Genomic DNA, 18,816 nt, shown 5'->3' on the forward strand with positions numbered 1-18,816 from the left:
CATAAGACACGCTTTCTGGGAATGTGCTTTTGCACAAAGAGTGTGGGGGAGGGTGAAGAGGGTTTTAAGGGTGGTCTCAGATGATTTTAGAGTCTCAGGTGGGAATGTAATTCGGGGTATTAGATGTAAGAAGGGGGAAGGGAAAGTTGCGTTTATGCTTTGGTTAATAATGAGTTTGGTGAAGAAAGGGATATGGGAGGAAAGACAAGAGTGGATTAGAGGAAAGGGCAGGAGGTCAGCAGAAGGGATAGTACAGGGAGTGGAGGCTGAATTAAGGGGAAGGATTAAGTGGGATGTACAAAGGTGGGGGAAACATGCAGCCAAGGAAAGGTGGAAAGATTTAGTTGAACTGTATTATGATAAATGTTACTGAATGTGAAATGAGGTATAATTATGATTTAAATGTGGAAAAATGAATGTAATGTTGAAAGTATAAAAAAAAAAAAAAAAAAAAAAAAAAATCTGTTCTTATCAGTTTAATATCTGATACGTCCCCCATCCGGGGACTACATATTAAATGGATTTTTAGATCACGGAGCTGGAGCCGGGGCTTGCTCCGTCCGCTCCATGCATCGGCCTGGTATTGCAGTGTCTCCAGGAACGGTGTGCTTTCCCTTTTTGGGGATTGCCATTTATTGTGTCGAATAGCAGAACAAGGAATGAGAGCTGCCATTGCAGATGCTGTGGTTTATTGCAAACTTTTTTCCTGATGTGTCCACCTGGGGTCTTGGACTCTTCCACTAACGATGCACCCACCTGAGGTCTTGAAGTCTTTCACAGACGAGGTGACGCATCGAATCAGGTGTGTTTGTTTAAAGAGAGTCATCTAAAACTGGCGTTGGGAAGCACCGGCCCATGAGCTTGGCAGTTTCCAGGCCAGTAACGGAAGGCACCCGTCCTTCCTTTCCTGGAGGGGGGGCGGAGGGCTAACCGTTGGTGAGGATGGTAGAGATGCAAATCAGACCTCTGGCTGACCGCCTGGGCCTTCATACTTACCTGGCAGGGGAGACACCATGATCAAGAAGGCGGTTCACCCAGGGCGAGGCTTGTCCATTGCACTCCGGCCATGCTGACCCCTGCGAATTCCCCAAATGCGGGAATCTCGACTGCATAATTTATGGTAGTGGGGGACTGCGTTCGCGCTCTCCCCTGAAATTGTTGGTGAAACAAAGCAGAAGAGGTTTTTACAGTTTTTTATTTATTTTCCTTTCAGAATGGGGAGTTCTGTCACATGCGAGATATGTGTTGTGCGCCTGTGAAACAAAGTCACTTGCGCTCTTGAAAAATCGGACCCTGGTGGGTAGTTTAGTTCGAACATAGCGCAGACCTTACTTTGAAAGTAGATTGGACTGACTGCAGCCTAGCTGTAACTGTCTCCATGTTGTTTGGTTGTCCTTTTTTTCGATTCGTATTAATTTTGTTGTCGCTTACAGCGACACCTAGTGGCCTGTCGCCGCGCCCTTTTTCACCTGGCCTCGGACTGAGCCCCTGCACAGGTGTGCCGATTTGGGTGAAGGGATCTCACTCCTTCCTGGAGTTATAGCCATTCGAGCCACCTCGGACACGCCACCTTAGCACGCTTTGAGGTCCCCTCGCCAAGGTCAATGGAAATTTCCTGTTTTTTTGGATGATTATTGACAGTCAGACTCCAGAGAAGCTTTCTGTGCTGATTTGGGTGGGACTGGGCCAAATACCTGGCGCCAGGTTGCAAAAGAAGGTTTTCGACAAAATCCAAAATACCCGAAAATTTCGTCAGAGCGACGGGCCAATCTGAGACCTGCGTCTCGTTCGGCTCGAGCCAAGGATTCCGGTGACATAAGGCACGTGGCTCTGCGACCAACCGTTTGGGAGTTACGAGCGATGCCGTACTTTCCGTCGCTGCAGTTCCACCGTCAGGCCGATCGGGACAAGGCCCGGTGACGTTGCAGACAGGGGAGGGTACTACCATCCCGCAGTGTTGCAGGTGTTTTCATCTTTGTTTGATTGTCCATTTACATTACATTTTCCCTATTTTTCAGCTTACGGCGCCACCTAGTGGCCTGTCGCCGCGTCCCTTTTCACCTGGCCTCGGACTGAGCCCCTGCACAGGTGTGCCGATTTGGGTGAAGGGATCTCACTCCTTCCTGGAGTTATAGCCATTCGAGCCACCTCGGACACGCCACCTTAGCACGTTTTGAGGTCCCCTCGCCAAGGTGAATGGAAATTTCCTCTATTTTTGGATGATTATTGACACTCAGACTCCAGAGAAGCTTTCTGGGCTGATTTGGGTGGGACTGGGCCAAATACCTGGCGCCAGGTTGCAAAAGAAGGTTTTCGACAAAATCCAAAATACCCGAAAATTTCGTCAGAGCGACGGGCCAATCTGAGACCTGCGTCTCGTTCGGCTCGAGCCAAGGATTCCGGTGACATAAGGCACGTGGCTCTGCGACCAACCGTTTGGGAGTTACGAGCGATGCCGTACTTTCCGTCAGGCCGATCGGGACGAGGCCCGGTGACGTTGTAGACAGGGGAGGGTACTACCCAGATAGCACACTTACGTCTGCAAGATGTCTGTTAAAGAACTGTTGATCTGGAAAGCATCTGCCATCTACAAACGTCTGACATACGCCTTTCAGATGTCAGTTTTATATACCTTCTAAATCATAAACATCTAAAAGACATCTAATTGACATCTATCTGACATCTAAAAGGCAGTGTTGGGGAGTAACTAGTTACATGTAACAGCATTACGTAATTTAATTACAAAATGAATGTAACTGTAATTAGTTACAGTTACGAAGAAAAAATTAGTAATTAAATTAAAGTTACTTATGAAATTTTTAACGATTACAAAGGCAATTACATTTGAATATTTACACACATCCACATACAGATTTCACTGATTTCTTTCCCAAATTGCACTGACTGTTCTGAGACATACGCCCTAATAACTTCCAGAATTTTAACAGAATTTTTTTTTTCCCAGTCCGCCCTTCCTGTAAATTAATGGCAAAAACATGCAGTTTAATTTAATACAAATAGGCCTACTGAAGCTTGCAGTGTTGTCAGCCTCAATATAGGAGTGCATGAGCACATAAACATCATTTCTAGAACTGCTCTGTGTCACGTCATGCATTTTACCTATCATATCATATACAAAGAGACAGCAGTTTAAAAAAACACCAATGTTTCAGGAGTTTATTATACAGGAATGACACATGCTTATTAGATAACTGTATTTGAGTTGATGTATATGTTTTTATTTATTATTATTTAATTTTCACAAATTTAGAAAAGTAATCTAAAAGTACTCAAAAGTAATTAGTTACATTACTTTAATAAAGTAATTGAAAAAGTTATACTACTATAACATTTTAAACAGGGTAACTTGTAATCTGTAACCTATTACATTTCCAAAGTAACCTTCCAAACACTGCTAAAAGGAGATGTCCAATAGACGTATTGCAGATGAGCAAACAGCCTTAAAACTACATCTTGCAGATGTAAATTCATATGTCAAATAGACGTCTCCTAGATGTATGTGTGCTATCAGGGTACCATCCCCCAGCGTTTTTAGGTCTCCCAAAACTTACCAAAGCCGAGATGGGCATCGCCGTGTCCGGCTTCCTCCCTGCTGCGTCTTAGCAGCATCGCTTCTCGGCCTTTTGGCTAAGATCAAGTATCTTGTCGGACGGTTGAGACTGCGATCGCCTCTTGGAGGTTTCCTGACTCGAGATCGTTTTATATCTTGAGTCACACAACTTCGAGAGGTATATTGAACTCTGCTGCTTCGGGCTCCAACAAGTTTTAAGGTGAGGTCTTTTAATTATTTATTTTGTTATTTATTGTTGTATTTATTGTTGTTTTAAGTTTTTAGGCTGTTGGTGCCTCCATCATGTCGGCTGCCCGTGCCGGCGTGCGGAGGCACCACAGCGTGCGTTTTTTATTTAGGCAGGGTGAGGGGAAGCTCCTGGGAATGTCCCGTATGGACTTTTCCAGGAAGCTGATCCAAAAGACCCTAGCTTTTAAATGTGATGACCTGAATTGTTTGATGACTCTGCCCTTGAACAAAGGATTTGATGTTAGTTTTAAAACCGCTTCCCTACTTAATGACTTTTGGCAAAGGTTTGAATCAGTTAAAGCCCAGTTCTCCATGTTCACTGTTGAGAAACTTTCTGATAACACACTTAAAACTGTGATTGTCAGGATGTTCAATGAAACCGTGACTGGAGATGATATTTGTGTTTGGTTGGGTAGATTTTGCACTGTTCGAGGCCAGCCTGTCAAAGTGTTAGATGAAGATGGCATTTGGACATGCTCCTGGCGAATTCCCATTAAACAATGGGAAGACGCTGGGGGCTACCAGGGCCTGAAACATCTGCCTTCCATGATTGTGCTCGGAGAGAACAGAGGCTACATACATTATCAAGGAATGCCCAAACTCTGCAGAAAGTGTGGAAGGTTTGGTCATCTAGCTGAAGCATGCCAAGAGTTAATCTGTGGGAAGTGTAGAGAAATTGGTCACAGTTTTGATGACTGTACCAATGGCAGACGGTGCAATCTTTGTGGAGAAACAAACCATCTCTACAGAGACTGCCCTAAAAGTTTTGCCAACAAGCTAAAAATGGCCGCCCCACATGGGCAACAAACGAAGGAACAAAGGAGAGAGGAGGCGGTCCCTGAGGTTTTGGCGGGAATTTCAAATTCCCAGCCGGCCTCAGGGATTGGGCAGGAAGGAGGAAGTGGGGCGGCCACAGGGGCGGAGGCAACGGAACAGGAAGTGGTAATGGAAGGAGAGGAAAGTGAGGAAGAATCACTGGTAACAGTTTCGGATGGGGTGGAAGAATCCACCGGGAGTGAGACAGAGTGTTCACTCCCTAATGCTCAGGTGCAAAAAAGACCTGCGGGGTCTCCTCTGATTGTAACGGAGGAGAAAAAATCTAGGGCAGCATATAAGCTCGATAGTTCCGACTCGGTAGATCTGGAGCGCATGTGGCCCCTAGAGTCCCCTAATGAGGTTTCCTTTTTGCACATTAAGCTAACAGCATCATCGCCAAAGGAGCCACAAGAGGTTCCCTCTGTGGCCTCTGAAGCGACAGGCATTTGCCCTCCTGACCTCAGCTCATCTGGGGAAAAGGAAAGACAAATGCTACAAGATGTAACATGATTTTAATCATATTTTTGTAGTCTTTTTATTGTCTTCTGTTTTAAATGCCTCATACCTTTTTAACCCTACTGCTCATGGCCCTCACCATCTCTACTATCAATGTCAGAAGTGTGAGGTCCACCATTAGAGCACAGAGTATTTTGTCCCTTTTAAAATCTTTTAAGTCAGATTTGTTTTTATTACAAGAGTGTTCTCTGCCCTTTTTAACTAGGTACACAAAAATGGAAGAGCTATGGTCCGCAGGAGCCTCCATATGGAGCGGATCAAATTTTAACAAAAACGACGGAGTTGTGGTTTTAATTAATAATCCTAACATCTTGGTGAAGGGCAGCACTGTGGTGAGGCAAGGCCGGGCACTTTTAGTAAATCTGACCTTTTTAGACAGGGATTTTAATGTTCTTAATGTATATGGTTTTACGGAAAAGAACGAAAGATATGAGCTTTTAGAAGACTTGCAACCCCACATGCTAGGTAGGGCTCCCCTAATGGTAGCAGGGGATTTTAATTGTGTTTTATCTAAAACAGACAGGAAAAGGGTAGGGGAGGATTTCAGAGTGGACAAAACGTCGGTTTTATTGCAGGGTTTAGTCAGAGATTTTAATTTAGTCGACTGTTTTAAAATTTTGCATCAAAGAGAGGAGGGCTTCACCTGGTTCAGTGGTGATGGTACCAAAGCCTCTCGAATCGACTACGTGTTTACAAGGGACTGCCCGCCAACCGATGCTACATTAACCCCCCTTTTTTTCTCTGATCACATGATGCTGTCTTGCACCCTTTCACTGCCCATGGGTGTGACGGTAGGGGGAGGGCTGTGGAAGCTGAACTGTTCCCTGTTGGAAGACAAGAATGTAATTTTAGAATATAGGGAACAGTTCAGCCAATGGCAGACCCTCCAAGACTTTTATGATACACGTGCACAGTGGTGGGAGATGGTAAAGGACCGGACGAGACAGTTTTTTAGAAAGATAGGGAAAGAAAAGAAGAGTAGGGAAAAGAAATGCATGTTGGGGTTGCAAAAAAGACTACAAAGGTATTTTAATCTTTTAAATAATGGTTTTGATTTTAACAATGAAATCCAGGATGTAAAAAAGGAAATGTCAGTTTTAGCCAATATAGAAAGTAAAGGGGTCCTTTTAAGAAGCAAAGAGAGAGAAATTGAAGAAGGGGAAAAGTGTACCAGATATTTTTTTAAGAAAATAATAACAAGGGGTGGGGGGTTAACCAGGGTTAAAACAGGGGATAGGGAGGTTAACACAACAAAAGAGATTTTAGAGGATGTGGAAAAATTTTATGGGGCTTTATATAGTTTTAAAAAGGTACACTCAGACACCGTAAAAGAAGTTTTAAATTTTGTTGAGAAAAGGGTCGACTGTCAAAATGAGATTTTAGCCCAAGATTTGAACATTTTAGAAACCCAAAAAGCTCTTGGAGGTTTTAAAAAGGGGAAGTCCCCAGGAGTGGATGGACTTCCCCTGGAGTTTTATCTAACATTTTGGGACATTTTAGGACAAGAGCTTTTGACAGTTTTTAAAGAGTTTGAGACCCTCGACAGACTTCCAGACAGTTTTAGAATAGGGATAGTTTCTTTACTTCACAAAAAAGGTGACCGGACTGACTTAAAAAACTGGAGACCCATAACACTTTTAAATTTCGATTATAAACTTTTTAGCAAAGTTTTAGCAACACGCATGTCAACTGTTTTAGAGGACGTGATTCACCCGGATCAAGCTTGTTCTGTGCCCGGAAGAAAGATAACAGACAACCTAGTGCTGATTAGAGACGCCATCTGTTATGCGAGAGACAGAAATATTCGGCTAGTAGTCCTAAATTTAGATTTTGAAAAAGCATTTGATCGAGTCTCGCACCAGTACCTCTTCCAGGTTCTGGAGAAAATGGGGTTTCCAAAGAGGTTTATAGCCGGGGTGGGACTGCTGTACAAGGGAATAGTCAGCAAAATTCTAATAAATGGGCATCTTTCCAAAGCTGTGAACATACACAGTGGTGTCCGTCAGGGATGTCCTTTATCTCCTCTTCTGTATGTGGCTTGCATCGAGCCACTGGCACAGATCTTGAGAAGGGACAAATGGATCAAAGGACTGGACGTTCCTGGGACGGGGGGACTGACGGCGACCTGTGTTTTATATATGGACGACGTAACTCTTTTAGCCACAGACGTTTTATCAATACGAAGAGCACTGGACTTGACTGACTGGTACAGTCGGGCCTCGGGCGCCAAACTCAATAGAAACAAGTCCGAGGCCCAGCTCTTCGGGCCGTGGGGAGACGTGGACACAGGAGGACTTGATTTGGTTTTTAAAGACAACGATTTTAAGATTTTAGGCGTTAAATTTGATAAAGACGGGGGTGGACGGGAAAACTGGACTGACTTGTTAGGGAAAGTTAGGAAAAGACTGGGGTTTTGGGGACTAAGACAGATGACGATGGAAGGCAAGGTTTTAATTTTTAAATCTGTGATTTTACCTCTGATTTTACTTGTCTGTTCTGTTTTTAGCCCCCCTCGGTGGTTCCTGGGGAAACTGGAGAGGGCGGTGTTTTACTTCCTGTGGGGGTCCAAGTGGGAGCGCCTGAAGAGGGAGACCATCAAGAAAAGGCCGGAGAACGGTGGAAAAGGCCTCCCAGACCCCCACCTGTTTTTAGGCAGCCGCTTCACCGCCCTGCACATTAGTTATGCCACGACCCCATCCAAAGAAAACAAGACGGCTGCAATGGCGCGATTTTGGATGGGGTCTTACCTACGAACACTGAAAATTTTACCAGTGGACTTGAAAACCCCAGTGTCTTTTAACTTGCCCAAAGAGTACAGTTTTATAAAAAAGTTTTTAAAGAAATACCTTTTAGAGAGTGAAGATGTCACCATTTTAACTCAACACAAGTCTCTCATCTCTGTTGTGCAGGACCGGGAACCGGTGAGTCCAGTTCCGGGCCTCACACCAAGTGAGGCCAAACAGGTTTGGCGGAACGCGGCTCACCCCGCTCTCCAGAACAGGCACAAGGACTTATCGTGGATGGTGGCTCATGAGATCCTCCCGGTCAGGGCGGTTATGCACTCCAGAGGCATGGCCAAGAACCCCATCTGCCCGCGGTCCGGCTGCAATTCCCCGGAGACCGTCCACCACCTGCTCTGGGAGTGCAGCACTGCGCGGGACCTGTGGGCCAAGACCGGCCCCCTGTATTTCCCGTGCCTACCAGCGGGTGGGGCCCAGTTCGGGTACCAGCTCGCCATCCTTGGGGTGGGCCGGGGCTTGAAGGACTTGACGGCACAGAAATTTACCTCGCTCTGGCTCACCCTCAACGTCATCAAGGATGCCATCTGGGCCACCAGAAACCTGCTGGTGGGGAAGCGCGTTACGGTAACCCTCCATGCATGCGAGCTAAAGGTAACATCAATGCTGCAGGGGTACCGGACGACGATATTCGGACGGGGGGGCCGGGGTCGCATGGAGAGGGTCCCGGCAGGCACCGACCCTGGCCGCCCGTAGATGCACCCTCACCACTCTGGCTACGGGAACAGCGGGCCAGCGGGCCGGAGGAGAGGGGATCTCCGCTGAGTCCATAAAGTAGCATCTCATGTCCCTGTTCTGGAGAGTGGGGTGATGACCCACTTGATAAGGACTCACCCCCGGTCTTGCACAATAGATGAATTTTAATTGGTGTTTTTTATTGTTTTATCATGAAAGAGGTTTTATTAACATATATATATATATACGAGGCTTGTTTGCTTTTTATAAATTTTGTATTTTACTTTTGGAACTGACCGCATCTTTTAAACACACCTCAATAATGGACTTTTAAAAACAAGCAAAACACTGTGGTTTTAATCAAATGCTTTTTAACAATGATCGTTTCTTTCATTTTACCATGTGTATTTATTATATATTATATTGCTTGTTTTAATGTGTGATTAAAAAGAAAATGTTGTGTGAAAAAGAAAAAATGCAAATGGAAAAAATGTAAATGGTGACAATAAAACTTTTTCGAAAGAAAAAAATCTGTTCTTATCAGTTTAATATCTGATACGTCCTCCTCCGGGGACTACATATTAAATGGATTTTTAGATCACGGAGCTGGAGCCGGGGCTTGCTCCGTCCACTCCATGCATCGGCCTGGTATTGCAGTGTCTCCAGGAACGGTGTGCTTTCCCTTTTTGGGGATTGCCATTTATTGTGTCGAATAGCAGAACAAGGAATGAGAGCTGCCATTGCAGATGCTGTGGTTTATTGCAAACTTTTTTCCTGATGTGTCCACCTGGGGTCTTGGACTCTTCCACTAACGATGCACCCACCTGAGGTCTTGAAGTCTTTCACAGACGAGGTGACGCATCGAATCAGGTGTGTTTGTTTAAAGAGAGTCATCTAAAACTGGCGTTGGGAAGCACCGGCCCATGAGCTTGGCAGTTTCCAGGCCAGTAACGGAAGGCACCCGTCCTTCCTTTCCTGGAGGGGGGGCGGAGGGCTAACCGTTGGTGAGGATGGTAGAAATGCAAATCACACCTCTGGCTGACCGCCTGGGCCTTCATACTTACCTGGCAGGGGAGACACCATGATCAAGAAGGCGGTTCACCCAGGGCGAGGCTTGTCCATTGCACTCCGGCCATGCTGACCCCTGCGAATTCCCCAAATGCGGGAAGCTCGACTGCATAATTTATGGTAGTGGGGGACTGCGTTCGCGCTCTCCCCTGAAATTGTTGGTGAAACAAAGCAAAAGAGGTTTTTACAGTTTTTTATTTATTTTCCTTTCAGAATGAGGAGTTCTGTCACATGCGAGATATGTGTTGTGCGCCTGTGAAACAAAGTCACTTGCGCTCTTGAAAAATCGGACCCTGGGGGGTAGTTTAGTTCGAACATAGCGCAGACCTTACTTTGAAAGTAGATTGGACTGACTGCAGCCTAGCTGTAACTGTCTCCATGTTGTTTGGTTGTCCTTTTTTTCGATTCGTATTAATTTTGTTGTCGCTTACAGCGACACCTAGTGGCCTGTCGCCGCGCCCTTTTTCACCTGGCCTCGGACTGAGCCCCTGCACAGGTGTGCCGATTTGGGTGAAGGGATCTCACTCCTTCCTGGAGTTATAGCCATTCGAGCCACCTCGGACACGCCACCTTAGCACGTTTTGAGGTCCCCTCGCCAAGGTGAATGGAAATTTCCTCTTTTTTTGGATGATTATTGACACTCAGACTCCAGAGAAGCTTTCTGTGCTGATTTGGGTGGGACTGGGCCAAATACCTGGCGCCAGGTTGCAAAAGAAGGTTTTCGACAAAATCCAAAATACCCGAAAATTTCGTCAGAGCGACGGGCCAATCTGAGACCTGTGTCTCGTTCGGCTCGAGCCAAGGATTCCGGTGACATAAGGCACGTGGCTCTGCGACCAACCGTTTGGGAGTTACGAGCGATCACGTACTTTCCGTCAGGCCGATCCGGACGAGGCCCGGTGACGTTGTAGACAGGGGAGGGTACTACCCAGATAGCACACTTACGTCTGCAAGATGTCTGTTAAAGAACTGTTGATCTGGAAAGCATCTGCCATCTACAAACGTCTGACATACGCCTTTCAGATGTCAGTTTTATATACCTTCTAAATCATAAACATCTAAAAGACATCTAATTGACATCTATCTGACATCTAAAAGGCAGTGTTGGGGAGTAACTAGTTACATGTAACAGCATTACGTAATTTAATTACAAAATGAATGTAACTGTAATTAGTTACAGTTACGAAGAAAAAATTAGTAATTAAATTAAAGTTACTTATGAAATTGTTAACGATTACAAAGGCAATTACATTTGAATATTTACACACATCCACATACAGATTTCACTGATTTCTTTCCCAAATTGCACTGACTATTCTGAGACATACGCCCTAATAATTTCCAGAATTTTAACAGAATTTTTTTTTTTCCCAGTCCGCCCTTCCTGTAAATTAATGGCAAAAACATGCAGTTTCATTTAATACAAATAGGCCTACTGAAGCTTGCAGTGTTGTCAGCCTCTGCCGCCTCAATATAGGAGTGCATGAGCACATAAACATCATTTCTAGAACTGCTCTGTGTCACGTCATGCATTTTACCTATCATATCATATACAAAGAGACAGCAGTTTAAAAAAACACCAATGTTTCAGGAGTTTATTATACAGGAATGACACATGCTTATTAGATAACTGTATTTGAGTTGATGTATATGTTTTTATTTATTATTATTTAATTTTCACAAATTTAGAAAAGTAATCTAAAAGTACTCAAAAGTAATTAGTTACATTACTTTAATAAAGTAATTGAAAAAGTTATACTACTATAACATTTTAAACAGGGTAACTTGTAATCTGTAACCTATTACATTTCCAAAGTAACCTTCCAAACACTGCTAAAAGGAGACGTCCAATAGACGTATTGCAGATGAGCAAACAGCCTTAAAACTACATCTTGCAGATGTAAATTCATATGTCAAATAGACGTCTCCTAGATGTATGTGTGCTATCAGGGTACCATCCCCCAGCGTTTTTAGGTCTCCCAAAACTTACCAAAGCCGAGATGGGCATCGCCGTGTCCGGCTTCCTCCCTGCTGCGTCTTAGCAGCATCGCTTCTCGGCCTTTTGGCTAAGATCAAGTGTAGTATCTGTTCTTACCAGATGGACACTTCAAGAGAAGAGATTCCGTTGCCGACCACGATGGTGCGGCTGAAAAATACTGTCAGAGTTCAAGTGAAGAAGGAAGCTGAAATGGAGATTAAGAAGAGGTTTGGACGGGATTTCGTCGTTGTCGAGGTGTTAAGAGGAGTTTTTGGAATTCCTGCGTCCCTGATCTTTTGTCTTCAGGATTTCTCCTCTTCTGGGTTCATGGACTTGACCTTTTTTCAATTGAGAGACTGTGTTGCCTTTTTTGAGGAGTGGGAAAAGAAAAAAGATCACCGTTTGCTGAGGGGTCTGCATCTTCATCCGGCCTTTGCACAGGATTATTTACCATTGGTGATCCACCTTTACAACCCCTTTGTAGAGGATGGAGATGTTCTATCTTTTCTGGCAAGGTACTGTGAGGCTGTGAAAGGGGGGGAACGACTGAAGGACCAGTATGGCATCTGGAATGGTAAGAGGAGATACTTAGTCAAGCTAAGGGCTGATCCAGCATCACCTGGGGGCCTTATCCACCCCCCGGGGTCCTTTTTCATCGGGTCCAACCGAGGCTTCCTCCATTATCCGGGGCAGCCGCTGTATTGCAGAAGATGTGGGGCTCGAGGTCACATTAAGACTGACTGTACTGGCCAACGTTGTCGCTTTTGTGAGTCAACTGACCACATTGCCTCAGCTTGCCCTGAACCTAAAAGATGCAGCCTATGTGGTGGGGTGGACCATCTGTTCCGTGCATGTCCAACCAGAAAGAAATCCTTTGCCAGCCTCTTTAGAGAAGGTCAGGACCTGCAGGCAGATCTTGAATCCCTGCTTACAAGCTTACCTGCAGAGATGGAGAGCCAGGAAGCAGGACCTTCGAGTGCAGATCAGGGGGCAAGAGAAACAAAAGGCGGTAGGGGTGACGTACCGGGCAATTTCGGGGAGGAAGTGAGAGATGAGGACAGCGGGCGACAATCGGCGCCATCCCAGGAATGGTCAGAGATAGATGTGACAGAGGTGTTATCTGGGATCTTCGAGTCTCAGAGAGATCTGGCAACTAGGCCTATGGACTTAAGGGAAGGGCAGTCTGCTTCAGTAGGAGGAGAGAATCCGCCTCAGCAGGACGATGTATCAAGTGATCCGATGGTGGTAGCACAAGGACAACGTCGACGGCGGCTCACTGAGGACACCGAGAGCCAGGAAAGGGAGCGCAAGTGTAGTAGGGTAGGACTTTTAAGCTCAGCTCTTTTACAGGAGCTAGCTCCTGTTCAGGACTGGGAGAAAGTGGTCCAAGAAGAGGAGATCCTTGGGAGGGTGGAAGTGGAGGCTGAAGGGGAAAACGGATGTGGAGCAAAAGAGGGGGGAATTTGTGAAAAGGGCCATGTGGTCTTGGGAAAACCTGGGAGGGCAGGTTTAGAAGAGAGGGAGGACGAGGGGCAGGAAGACAAACAAGTGGGGGAATGGGCTGAGGTACTCTCAAGAAAGAGAAAGGGGAGGGGAAAGGGGATATTAGGAAGGAAGGGGAGTATCTAAGGTTTTATTCAGGAAAATTTTTTGTTTTGTGTTATATTAATTAGCAATTATTTTAATGGGTTGTGTAAGAGTGGCTACTTTGAATGTAAGAGGGATCAAAATGCTACAGCGACGGACTGCAGTCTTTATTTCTTTAAAAAGGTTACCTTTTGATGTTTTATTTTTGCAAGAGTGCCATTTACAAAGGTACAGTGATGTACAATTATTTTCTGCAGGATGGGGGCTGGGGCCTTCAGTTTGGGGAGTGGGTAATGTGAGGGCGGATGGGGTGGGGATTTTGTTTTACTCAGGGGAGTTTGTGATTGAATCCACTAATGTGATTAGGCCGGGGAGGATGATAGTGGCGGATGTCAGATGGAGGGGGGTGGCTTTTCGGTTTGTGAATGTTTATGCACCGAGTAAGTTAGGAGAAAGGGAGGGTTTTCTAGATGACCTAGCTCCCGTCCTCTTTACCAACCGGTTGGTGGTTTTAGGGGGGGATTTCAATGTGTCACTAGACAATGCTTCTGGAAAGGACTTAGCGCAGCTGGTGACCAATTTTTCTCTTCGGGATTCATTTAGGTTAGCGGGTGGTTTAGAACCAACCTATACATGGAGAAATAATAGGCAGGAGGCATCACGCCTGGATTACGTTTTTTTACCTGACCATATGAAGGTCATAAACTACATCCAACAGCCTATGTGGTGCACAGATCACTGTTTGGTAGGAGTTAGGGTAGAGGTAGGGGGTTTGAAGAGAGGCAGGGGAGTCTGGAGATTCAATACCTCCTATTTAAAAGATAGAACTTTTTACGAAGTACTTCAAAGGTTGATAGCCGGTTGGAAAAACTTGAGGGGTCTGTTTGATTCACAAGCAGCTTGGTGGGAGGGAGTGAAGGAGAGAGTTTCTCTCTTTTGCCGTTGCTGGGGGATTGCAAAAGCAGAGCGCAAACGTGCTCAGGTCCGCAAATGGTCGGAGGAGTTGCAAACCTTGTGGTCTGAGGGAGCATTGAGTACTGCTGAAGGGTGGAACAGAGCCAGTTTTCTACAGGGAGTCATAAAAGACTTTTACTGGGGGGAGGCTAAAACCTTCCTGTTGTGGTCAAGAACCCAGAAACGTCTATTGGACGAGAAACCAACTAGTTATTTCTTTTCCACAGTACGGAGACAGCAGCAGCGCAGCTGTATTGAGGGCCTACAAGGAAGGGAGGGAGTAGAATACTCTGTAGGGGGAATGTTGCAGATAGCTGCTGGTTTCTACAGGGGGCTTTTTAGCAGTAGGGGTTCTTTAAATCCAGCTTCTAGGGGTTTTCTGGAGGGGTTGATAGATGTTTTGGATGAAGAGGAGAGTGCTGCGTTGGAGAAATCTTTAACTCTTCAGGAGGTAGAGTCAGCTTTGTACTCATTCAAAAAGGATACGGTTCCTGGAAATGATGGCCTTCCAGTAGAGTTTTATAGAGCCTTTTGGCCTTTGATAGGGGCAGAGTTGGTCGAGGTATATCAGGAGAGCCTGAATAAGGGAGAACTGCCGGCTACTATGAGGACAGGTCTTGTGACTCTCCTTTATAAGAAAGGAAAGAAGGAGGACCTAGCAAATTGGAGGCCAATAACTCTACTCTCAACAGATTATAAAGTATTAGCAAAGGTCATAACTGAAAGGCTTAAAAGAGTGGTGGGTACAGTGGTTCAGCCGGATCAGACTTGTGGGGTGCCAGGCAGGTCAAGTAGTTTGAATTTAGCCTTGGTGAGGGACATCATCAGCTGGGCAGAACAACGGCAGCTACCTTTAGCTATCTTAAGTTTGGACCAGGAGAAGGCATTTGATAGGGTAAATCATGCCTTTCTAATGTCAGTCCTGGAGCGATTAAGGTTTGGTCCAGTTTTCAGGGCCTGGGTAAAGTTGCTGTACACCCGAGCGATGAGTAGAGTTGGGGTGAATGGATTTTACTCAGAGTTAGTCGAGCAGCAGGGAGGGGTAAGGCAGGGGTGTCCCTTGTCCCCCCTGCTCTACATTCTGTCACTGGAGCCCCTTGTGGCGGCACTACGAGCGGCCCCGTCCTTGACGGGTGTGCATTTGCCTGGTGGTAGGGGGACAAGGGCAAAGGTGGCAGCATATGCTGATGATATGACACTGTTCCTGACTTCGGAGCTGGATTTTGTGGTGGCAGACAGGATCCTGCAGCGGTTTTGTGAGGTTTCAGGAGCTCGGGTAAATGTGAGTAAATCTTCTGCAATGTTTGTAGGACAGTGGGCAGGGAGAACAAGTGTGCCAGGTGGATACAGCCTGTGTCCTGATGGGATGAAGATTCTGGGCATTCGATTTTTCAGGAGAAATAGTGCACAAGAAAATTGGGGGGCTAGGTTTAAGGTTGTACAGGCAAAGGTAGCTAGGTGGAATGCAAGGAGGCTGTCACTCTGGGGTAGGTTGGAGGTGGTGAAGGCGGATCTCCTCCCTAGCCTGAACCACCTGGCGTACATATTCCCAATTCCTTTTTGGTATGGTAGGAAACTGGAGAGGTTGGTTTTCTCCTTCCTCTGGAGGAATGGTACAGAGTTGGTAGCCAGAACCCATATGTACCGTCACCTAAAAGAGGGGGGAAGAGGTGTGCCTTGCATACCTTTAAAAATGGAGGCCCTTTTTTCCTCCTTTGCAGCAGGTTTAGTACCCCAGACTGTAGTGCACAAGGCAGGGTGCCTTGCCAGGTTTTGGTTGGGGTTTCCATTGAGGTCCATGATTCCATGGAATGGAACGATGCCTTGGTCAATGGAAAGGCCAGAACAATACCAGAAAGTGGTGGATCTTGTGGTGCAAAAACCCTGGTGTTTAGAGCAGTCAGTGATTTTAGACCATAGAAAACTGTACTGCAGACTAAGGGATGGGTTGGTTGAAGGGGCAGAGAAGGCTACTCTGCACGATGGGGTGGATTGGTCTATCTTGCAACCCTCATACTTGGTGGGCGCCTGCAAGGATCTGAACTGGTTGACAGTTCTAGGCCGTTTGCCTGTAAGAGAGCGTATGTACAGACATGGGCAGGGAAGGTCACCGTTGTGTCCAGTGGGCTGTGGACAGGAGGAAACAATTGAGCACAGTTTGTGGTCTTGCCCGGGAGCTGCAGCTCTCTGGCGTTCTGTAAAGTTGTGGTGGAAGGATTGGAGGGGGCCTTCTATTAAGAGAGAGCTAGTAGTGAAGGGTGAGGGTTTAAAGGATTTGGAAAAAGATCGCAGGAGAGTGGTGTGGGTGGTAATTTCAGAAGCTAAATACATTTTGTGGGAGTGGAGAACAACGTGCTTGAAAAAGCAGTTGCCTCGTATGTTTCCAGAAAGGTTATTTTGTCGCTTACTTGGGAAAATAGTAACCGAGGTAAAAATGTTTAAAGAGTGTTATGGGGAGGAAGAAACCAGGAGGATATGGGGAGGGTTACCAAGAGTGGGTGTGGGGTAACGGGAATAAGGATTTCATGTTATGTTGCCTTTTGGGTTTTTTTGGTGTTGTTTTGTTCTGGTTTTTTCTATTCTTTTGGTGTATAACCTTTTTATCTTATCAGTGTGTATAAGGAAATGGTAAAAGAAATGTAATTTTTGTTGTAATGTTTTCCAGACTGTTGTAATGAATGGATTGGTAAATAAAAAAAATAAAAAAAAAAATAAAAAAAATCTGTTCTTATCAGTTTAATATCTGATACGTCCTCCTCCGGGGACTACATATTAAATGGATTTTTAGATCACGGAGCTGGAGCCGGGGCTTGCTCCGTCCACTCCATGCATCAGCCTGGTATTGCAGTGTCTCCAGGAACGGTGTGCTTTCCCTTTTTGGGGATTGCCATTTATTGTGTCGAATAGCAGAACAAGGAATGAGAGCTGCCATTGCAGATGCTGTGGTTTATTGCAAACTTTTTTCCTGATGTGTCCACCTGGGGTCTTGGACTCTTCCACTAACGATGCACCCACCTGAGGTCTTGAAGTCTTTCACAGACGAGGTGACGCATCGAATCAGGTGTGTTTGTTTAAAGAGAGTCATCTAAAACTGGCGTTGGGAAGCACCGGCCCATGAGCTTGGCAGTTTCCAGGCCAGTAACGGAAGGCACCCGTCCTTCCTTTCCTGGAGGGGGGGCGGAGGCTAACCGTTGGTGAGGATGGTAGAAATGCAAATCACACCTCTGGCTGACCGCCTGGGCCTTCATACTTACCTGGCAGGGGAGACACCATGATCAAGAAGGCGGTTCACCCAGGGCGAGGCTTGTCCATTGCACTCCGGCCATGCTGACCCCTGCGAATTCCCCAAATGCGGGAATCTCAACTGCATAATTTATGGTAGTGGGGGACTGCGTTCGCGCTCTCCCCTGAAATTGTTGGTGAACAAAGCAGAAGAGGTTTTTACAGTTTTTTATTTATTTTCGTTTCAGAATGAGGAGTTCTGTCACATGCGAGATATGTGTTGTGCGCCTGTGAAACAAAGTCACTTGCGCTCTTGAAAAATCGGACCCTGGGGGGTAGTTTAGTTCGAACATAGCGCAGACCTTACTTTGAAAGTAGATTGGACTGACTGCAGCCTAGCTGTAACTGTCTCCATGTTGTTTGGTTGTCCTTTTTTTCGATTCGTATTAATTTTGTTGTCGCTTACAGCGACACCTAGTGGCCTGTCGCCGCGCCCTTTTTCACCTGGCCTCGGACTGAGCCCCTGCACAGGTGTGCCGATTTGGGTGAAGGGATCTCACTCCTTCCTGGAGTTATAGCCATTCGAGCCACCTCGGACACGCCACCTTAGCACGTTTTGAGGTCCCCTCGCCAAGGTGAATGGACATTTCCTCTTTTTTTGGATGATTATTGACACTCAGACTCCAGAGAAGCTTTCTGTGCTGATTTGGGTGGGACTGGGCCAAATACCTGGCGCCAGGTTGCAAAAGAAGGTTTTCGACAAAATCCCAAAATACCCGAAAATTTCGTCAGAGCGACGGGCCAATCTGAGACCTGCGTCTCGTTCGGCTCGAGCCAAGGATTCCGGTGACATAAGGCACGTGGCTCTGCGACCAACCGTTTGGGAGTTACGAGCGATGACGTACTTTCCGTCAGGCCGATCCGGACGAGGCCCGGTGACGTTGTAGACAGGGAGGGTACTACCCAGATAGCACACTTACGTCTGCAAGATGTCTGTTAAAGAACTGTTGATCTGGAAAGCATCTGCCATCTACAAACGTCTGACATACGCCTTTCAGATGTCAGTTTTATATACCTTCTAAATCATAAACATCTAAAAAGACATCTAATTGACATCTAATTGACATCTATCTGACATCTAAAAGGCAGTGTTGGGGAGTAACTAGTTACATGTAACAGCATTACGTAATTTAATTACAAAATGAATGTAACTGTAATTAGTTACAGTTACGAAGAAAAAATTAGTAATTAAATTAAAGTTACTTAGAAATTTTTAACGATTACAAAGGGCAATTACATTTGAATATTTACACACATCCACATCCAGATTTCACTGATTTCTTTCCCAAATTGCACTGACTATTCTGAGACATACGCCCTAA

General features: G+C 45.8%; 4 non-coding genes and 3 pseudogenes across 4 annotated transcripts; all 7 read left to right on the forward strand.

Moving 5' to 3' along the window:
* The first annotated feature begins 427 nt into the window (after positions 1-427).
* On the forward strand, positions 428-614 carry LOC113101044 (U2 spliceosomal RNA). Its single transcript, XR_003289895.1, has one exon. It is a non-coding gene; the product is annotated as a U2 spliceosomal RNA (small nuclear RNA).
* A 374-nt stretch (positions 615-988) lies between these two features.
* LOC113101033 (U1 spliceosomal RNA) lies at positions 989-1,152 on the forward strand. The gene has a single exon (XR_003289884.1). It is a non-coding gene; the product is annotated as a U1 spliceosomal RNA (small nuclear RNA).
* Positions 1,153-9,132: 7,980 nt separating this feature from the next.
* LOC113101045 (uncharacterized) lies at positions 9,133-9,307 on the forward strand (annotated as a pseudogene).
* Positions 9,308-9,681: 374 nt separating this feature from the next.
* LOC113101034 (U1 spliceosomal RNA) lies at positions 9,682-9,845 on the forward strand. The gene has a single exon (XR_003289885.1). It is a non-coding gene; the product is annotated as a U1 spliceosomal RNA (small nuclear RNA).
* A 1,894-nt stretch (positions 9,846-11,739) lies between these two features.
* Positions 11,740-11,969, forward strand: LOC113101047 (uncharacterized; annotated as a pseudogene).
* Positions 11,970-16,866: 4,897 nt separating this feature from the next.
* On the forward strand, positions 16,867-17,085 carry LOC113101046 (uncharacterized; annotated as a pseudogene).
* A 373-nt stretch (positions 17,086-17,458) lies between these two features.
* LOC113101035 (U1 spliceosomal RNA) lies at positions 17,459-17,622 on the forward strand. Its single transcript, XR_003289886.1, has one exon. It is a non-coding gene; the product is annotated as a U1 spliceosomal RNA (small nuclear RNA).
* Positions 17,623-18,816: the final 1,194 nt, after the last annotated feature.

The sequence above is a fragment of the Carassius auratus genome, unplaced genomic scaffold (assembly GCF_003368295.1).
Source record: "Carassius auratus strain Wakin unplaced genomic scaffold, ASM336829v1 scaf_tig00217455, whole genome shotgun sequence".
Classification (NCBI taxonomy): domain Eukaryota; kingdom Metazoa; phylum Chordata; class Actinopteri; order Cypriniformes; family Cyprinidae; genus Carassius; species Carassius auratus.